This window comes from Schistosoma mansoni (genome assembly GCF_000237925.1).
Source record: "Schistosoma mansoni, WGS project CABG00000000 data, supercontig 0208, strain Puerto Rico, whole genome shotgun sequence".
NCBI classification, from domain to species: domain Eukaryota; kingdom Metazoa; phylum Platyhelminthes; class Trematoda; order Strigeidida; family Schistosomatidae; genus Schistosoma; species Schistosoma mansoni.
The window spans coordinates 17,856-26,162 of NW_017386080.1; positions in this window are offsets into that span (position 1 = coordinate 17,856).

Here is an 8,307-nt window from a genome sequence, read left to right on the forward strand (position 1 = left end):
GTACAGTATGCACATATGCCAATTAGAAAAAGATCAGTCGCAGTCCTAACACATCGATGGGAAGATTCAAACAAACCAATACTAAATGACTTCAAAGTTTCACTTCACAAAATAAATGTGATTTAACAACTAATGAAAACCAGAAAGTACTAGACAGTAGTTTTATCTTAATATGGAAATCTGAGTGGACTCTCCCCCCCCACTCTTGGCCATACCAAGACATTTAGGGACAAAGCGGCTTGCATCGGCCGACTTACTACCTTAATATACTTAGATGCAAACATTGATATTCGTTTTAAAACTTCAACCTACACCTCATCACTTCATATACAATCCTACTACATTCAATAGTTAATTAGATTAATGTTTGTAACCATGTTTATCCTGTTCCCAAAGTTAATTTTTTGTTCTACTCTTTTCATGAGTCCTGTTCTATTGATTACTTTTTATCGATCCAATTTTTTTGATAAATATCCACTTTAATGAATAGTACTCACTGAAGAAAAAAAAATCAATCGAATATATATACAGTGCAAAGGATCAAACGGATACATTATTATCATAGTGAGCTGTATTCACCATGGATATACCGATAACCTTCGAAGATAACTTAAGGGTATGATATGTATCTATCCATATAAGATATTTTAATTGAGTGTGGATAGTTCGCTCTCTCTCTTTCTAGAAATGCTCTCATATGGCCACATGTATACAGTCATTGTCCTACTAACACTATTAACACCGTTGGATGCCGAACAGCTCAGTGGTCTAGAGGTTAAGTACTATGGCGCGAGGCTGTTAGGTCCTGGGTCCGAATCCCGTGAGTACGGGATCGTGGATACGTACTGCCACTGAGGAGTCACACAATAGGACGAAACGGCCATCTAGCAGTGCTTCCAGGTTTTCCATGATTGTCTAGCTTCAATTGACTCATGATTTCAACTATGAAAATACTAAATTCTCCACAAAATCCCTTCTGATCAATATTTATGTGTTTAAATAAATATAAATAAAAGTATATTAAGCTTATAAGTCGTAGGATGAAAAGTATCCCCTGAATTTCATTGTTGGCTACAATCTAACCTTGTTTAAGAATATATATTTCTGACTGATATTAATATCAAGGCAGTTCATTCAGGATCCACATTTAGAAAACGACACTGATGATTGACAGTCCTTAACTGAAAGAATGAGAAGATTCAAAGTTTTACAACTGAAAGAAAATGTGTTTTTGTTTCGATAATACTGTATGCTTGAGTTCACTTGGTTTTGTTTAGTTGAATCTTCCCATTGATGTTTGTGACTGCAATTGATCAGTCTCTCTTAGCTGAGTGTATAACGCGATGGCGTTTGAAGAAACTGGTAGTGAGTTCGATGTAACAGAGTGAACATCAACTATGAGATGCAGGTACATCCAGCTGACGAGTCCCAAATAGGATGAAACGCGCGTCCTGGATTCCACTGCTTGCCACTATCCATCACTGCTTACTATTTACTAAAGTTGTACTACCGTAATAATCAATTTTTTATGTAGTACCCCGTACTAAGATAGAGAATTGTTGCGCTACTTAACAAGGTTTACAAAAGTTTCAAGCATCGCACATAAGTTAATCAATGGCACTATGGTTCACAAGAAATGATTATTTATAGAAGAAGTGTACTAGTATAATCTTTCATTTGATGAATATGATGAGGTTACGTATACAAAAACATGGATGCACACTATTGGTCTCAACCTACAAAAAGGGAAAAGCAAGATTCTGCGATACAACACAATATGCCCCAATCAAATCACACTTGACGGAGAAGCTTTGAAGGATGCAAAAACCTTTACATATCTGGGTAGCATCATTGATGAACACGGTAGATCTGATACACATGTGAATGCGCGGATCAGCATATCTATAATTGAAGAACATCTGGAACTCAAAACAACTGTCAACCAACACCAAAATCAGAATTTTCAATACGAATGTCAAGACAGCCAACATCCAGAAGATGCAAATGTTCATTACCATTTGTCAACGGAAAATATTTCGAACCCGTTGGCTAGACACTATCAGCGACATTCTAGTGTGGGAGAGAACAAATCAGATTTCAGTGAAGGAAGAAATCAGGAAGAAGCGCTGGAAGTGGATAGGACACACAATGAGGAAATCACCAAACTGCATCACAAGGCAAGCCCTCACATGGAGTCCTGAAAGTCAAAGGAGAAGAGATAGACCAAAGAACACATTACGCCAAGAAATGAAGACAGACATGAGAAGAATGAACAACAACTGGATAGAACTAGAAAGGAGAGCCTAGAACAGAGTGGTTTGGAGAATGCTGGTCGGCGACCTATTCTCCATTGGGAGTAACAGGCGTAAGTAATTAAGTATGTAACGATCAATTATGTCCCTATGTTAAATACCAAGTTTGAAAATATCTTAATACTGACATTTATTTATTATGTTTAAAATGCTGAAGTGTTATGTAATACTCTATTGATGTAGGTGATCACTGAGTGATGATATGGGATTGAATCCGGCAGGGAGCATCAATACCTTCAAGATTACATTGTACATCTTGTTGACAAGTACCAAGTAGTAGTACGAAACCTAGATCCAGGATATCCTATTGACTACTTTCAGCAATCATCATCTTAAACTTAAACGTCTTAAAATGAGATCTTGATCAATTCTATTTATCTATTTTATATTATTCATCAAGTTGACTGAAAAGTTGTCAGAAAAGAAAAAAAAAGATTTTTTTGTGTGTGTTAGTGATAACTTAATTATACGTTTATTGACATTAAAAGTGTGGTTAGGCATTCATCATTTACTCTTCTATATTCGGTTACGACAGTTGGGTTAATCGGCTTAATAGACTACACACACACACACACACAAGTACAACATAAGCGATTGTATTATCCCAGTTGAAAATCATTGAAAAGTTGAGTTGTTTTTGTGGGTGTTGTTGTGATTTCAATGGACACTTTTTCAATGTCAGCCCTGTAATTAACTCGAATTAGATATTTGAGTTTAAAAAAAAGAAAAGAAACTTCTTTTCGAAGAAAATGGTTAGTTTTATACAATTTTTTCAAATAAATCAAAGAGGTTTATAGTTGAGATCATGAGTCAATTGAAGCTAGACCATCATGGAATACCTGGAAGAACTAGACAGCGGTTTCGTCCCATTGCGGGACTCCTCAGTGGCAGTGCGCAACCACGATCCCGTTCCGTGAGGTCCGAACCCAGGACCTAACAGTCTCGCGCCAGAGCGCTTAACCTCTAGACCACTGAGCAAGCCGGCATTCAACGGTGTTAATGTCTAACTTCAACCAATCAACGAAATTGAGCAACCGTTCACCATTTTCTTCAGTGAATTGATATCTCACAACAGACGTGGTTGAATTCCACTGGTCACTGCTTCACACTAGACCTCCAGGAAGTACCTCTTGAAGTCAGTCACTAGTGAGCATATGATTATAATCAGATGGGGTTTTGTGGATATTGTAGTAATTTTATAGTTGAAATCATGAGTTAATTGAAGCTAGACTACCATGGAAAACCTGGAAGCACTGAATGACCGTTTCGTTCCAGTATGAGACTACTCAATAGTGCGCATCTACAATTTTACTCACAGGACTTGATTCCAGGACCTTCGGCGTTAAACACGAACGCTTAACTTATACATCACTGAGCCGGAATCTAACGGTGTTCAACCAATCCATAAAGTTTTATCTAAAATAGAAATGGACTGATTATCAACTGGGAGTTCTTAGGTTTCTTTGTTTCTGATATTCAAATGATGATAACCGTATGATAAACTATAATTTATATTCACATTGATTTTCTAAGCAAGTCAATTGGATATAATTGAGATTGAGTAGATAAATACAGAACAGGTCTCTGATTATATTTTCACAATCCGTTTGGGAAGATAGCATGGGACGATGGTTGGGAGGAATAATATATTTAATTATAGAAAGAGGTGGTGAAATGCTATACCTTCAAAGCCAATTGTACTGGTTTCGAGTCCCAGAATGAACATCAACTGCGGGACGAAGGTTAATCCAACTGACGAATCCTAAATGGGACGAAACACAAATCCTGGATTCCACTACCAGCAACCATCTATCTCTGCTTATACCTTAAAATAAGTTACTAATATAAGGAAAACTTTTATGTTAAGTCGTTGGGTAGTCCGATGGTATTCAGTTATAACTGATACGATCAACATTAATACAGAATTGGATAGTTTAACGAGTTATTTCTTCATTGCAGGACTACAAACTGGTTGTAATCCGTCAGTGAACATCAACTATAGTATACAGGTACATCCAATTGATTAGTCCCAAATAGAACAATTCTATTACTGGTCGAAGTTCGTCTCTTTTATCATGATTTATGTGTAGGTGTCGGTTTCTTTATGTCAAACTTTGATATAAACTATGGAATTCTTCAAAACTTAGGAAACAGTAAGTAGAGTTGCTGTATATACTTCGAAACCCAATGTTTTGTGCGTAAACACATATTACTAGTCAATTTGTTGCATAAGGCGACTGTTATTTAACTTCATTCAGGTGTAACTGAGCCGTTTCTAACTTAGTCGACTACTTCTATGATCAGCTTCATGATAAGATTTTGTTAGTGATACGAATCATAATAATAAGTTGCATTAAGCAAACGATCTGGTGGATTCGGATTAAAACTCATCATCATCATCATCATCATCATCATCATCATCATCATCATCATCATCATCATCATCATCATCATCATCATCATCATCATCATCATCATCATCATCATCATCATCATCATCCTCGAAAACCACTGTTTCACTTATGTTCTGTCAAATGGTCAACTTTTTTAAACCAAAACAACATTGTGATACATATTGACATTTAGATGCCAAAAATTCGGTCATGACTCAACAACTTCTTCAGCAATCAAATCATTTTTCTCAGCTGAGCGAGCGAGCGCGCGAGAGAGAAAGACAAAGGCGTAATTAGTTCAATCAACAATCATTTAGATAACATTAATTTTGACTTGACAATTATGTCATAGCAACAACAATTCAGTGTTAATTACACCATCTAATTTGGGTTTTTTTTGTCTTAGATCAATTCCGGAAACAAAATTCTTTCTTATATAATTACGTATATCTCAAATTGTTGAAATAATAGAGGTTGATGGTTGTGATGATTGGTGTGCAATTGCGTAATCCTTTCGTTTGTTTAAGTTTGTAAATGATTTTTTTCTTTTAGACTACACCTCTGGAACAATCCTGTTTACACGATTTTCAAAACAACAAAAATGGTTGTAAGCAAAGATGGTTTGTGGCTAGAAGTGGAATTCAGTTTGACGCGCGTTTCGTCCTATTTGGGACTCGTCATCTGGATGTACCTACATCTCAGACTTGTTGATGTTCACTCTGAGACTCGAACCCAGTACCTTTCATTTCAAACGCTATCGCGTCCATCTTTGCTTATAATGTTTGTGAATTGAGGTAATATCGAGGTATTACGCACAGTATGCACGTATGCTAATAAGAGACTAATCAATGGCAGTCCAAAACATCAATGGAAAGATTCGAACAAACAATACCAAGTGAATTCAAAAAATGGTTGGTTTCATTTATGTTTGTCTTTTGAAATGCTATAATAATAGCACATTTAAAAGAGGCCAAATCATTCAGGATTCACAGGACAAGAGGAATCTATATCCTTGTATAGGGTGTGCATGTGTAAACATGGGAATTATCAGAGGGGGGTTTTATGGATATTTTAGTAATTTTATATAGTTGAAATCATGAGTCAATTGAAGCTAGACTACCATGGAAAACGTGGAAGCACTGGAAGGCCGTTTTGTTCTATTATGGGACTCTTGAGTGGCATTGCACATCCACGATCCCGCCTTGTGAGATTCAAACCCAGGACCTATCAGTCTCGGAATTGTCAAATTTTTATGCTTTTACATTACAAATTGACATCCATTGAACGAATTATTGAAAACTATAAAACACTGACCAACTATTTCACCCCAGTATAGGATTGCTCATCAAAATGCATCCATAATTTCGCCAGAAATTGAACTTTGGACCTTAGGGTATCTATGTGACTACTAACGTTTTGGAACACTAAGACGTCATACAACTATCTTCTCATTCATTATTAGGTAACTGTCTCATATCCAATATAATTGAACTGTATTAGTCATAGCTCCTTACTAAGATGTCGGGAAATTTCACTCGATATTACCCATAAGTGAGTACATGGAATTTTATCTCTCACGATAAGCATTGCAGGGAAGCTTTTAATCTAAGCTAGTTAACGGTTGTAATAGATAGGTCGCACGGCATACCTACTCGTCATCTGGTGTCGATGCGTGAGTGATCGCCTTCAGATACATGTGTCTAGCAAAACTAATGTGGTCAATATTGTAGCGGCAAATAAATCCCCAAACTCAATAACTCTGTAAGTTTTCGACATTTGATACTGACCACATTCGTTTTAATGGACTCACATAGCTGAAACCAGTCGGTCATGCATGCGCACCAGATCACGAGTGGAAACGCCGTGCTTAACATCCCCTGCAATCACTAGCCATATTAGATCAGTCGATCCACGATATATTGATAACCTATCAAACATATCTTCGAACCTCATGGCTTCTGTCTTTTGATTTCACTTGATGGAAACGATTCATAATAGGTGTTACTGGTCAAAGCGTTGTCAAGCTCTGAATAACTGTCGTATCTTCAACATCGAATGTCGAAGACATACAGAATTATTTATCTTAGGGGATTTATTTACCGCAATATAATAATTACCATTAAATTAATGATCATTAGTTACTAAGTAAAGAAAAACGAGCCTTGAATAATATTAACAAATACCATCCTGATCAATTGAATTCTTTTTTTCCATAGCCCATAAAATATGCTCAGTGAGTTGATATCTCCCAACAGACCTGATTGGGCTCCACTGGTTACTGCTTCTCACTAGGACTCCAGGACGAAACGGCCATCCAGTAATCCCAGGTTTCCCATGGCGGTCTATCTTCCATTGATTCATGATTTCAACTATATCAAATTACTAAAATCTCCACAAAATCCCATTCTGATAATGATTATATCCTCACTAGTTACTGGCTCCATGAAGTAGATCATGGAATCTAGTGAGTAGCAGTAACCAGTAGAGTTCAACCAGGCCATAAAATATCACTGATTTATTTTCTTCTTAGGTTCCTCTTCTTCCCTCCCCCCCCAAAAAAAACACACTAAATAAGCATAAAGAAAATTGAACACACACTGACCAGTACACTAACAACTGAGAAAATTAAAGTAAATGTAAGTATATATTGTGTACTAGTTTATATGTTTGTTTGTATTTAGTTTAGTCTATATATATACACCATGGTGCATGTGTATTCATGTATGAGTTTATTTTCTTTCAAAAAAGGAAGACTAGTCCCATAAGAAAGGAGCCAATACATTTTTTTCGATGAATGATTCGTACTTAAGTGTACATATACATGTATGGATTCTGTAAGGATCGGTCGTGCACAGACCAAATTGCGACACTATGGATCATCGTGGAACAATCAGTTGAGTGGAATTCGTCGTTATGCATCAACTTCACTGAGTATGAGAAGGCGTTTGACAGTTTGGATAAGAAAACATTATGGAAACTTCTTCAACATTATAGAGTAACTCAGAAGATTGTCAAAATTATCCGGAACTCATACGATGGACTACAGTGAAAAGTGGTGCAAGGAGGACAGCTGACAGATGCATTTTTAGCAGGGAATGGAGTCAGACAAGGTTGTCTACTCACCCCTTCCTCTTTCCTCTGGTGATTGACTGGATTATGAAGACGTCGACGTCTGAGGGGAAGCACGGAATACAATGGACATCTCAGAATCTATTGGACGATTTGGGCTTCGCAGATGACCTAGCCCTCTTCTCTCATACACACGAAAAATAAAAACGAAGACAACAAATGTAGCAGCAGTCTCTGCATCAATAGGCCTCGACATACACAAATGAAAAGCAAGATTCTCAAATATAACACGGAGAACGCGAAGTCTACCAAACTTGATGGAGAAACTCTGGAAGAGGTGGAAACATTCACGTACCTGGGAAGCATCGTTGATAAACAAGGAGGATCGGATGCAGATGTAAAGGCGAGGATTGGCAAAGCAAGGACAGCATTTCTACAATTGAAGAACATGTGGAACTCAAAACAATTATAAACTAATTTCAAAGTGAGAATCTTCAATACAAACGTCAAGACAATCCTACTGTACGGAGCTG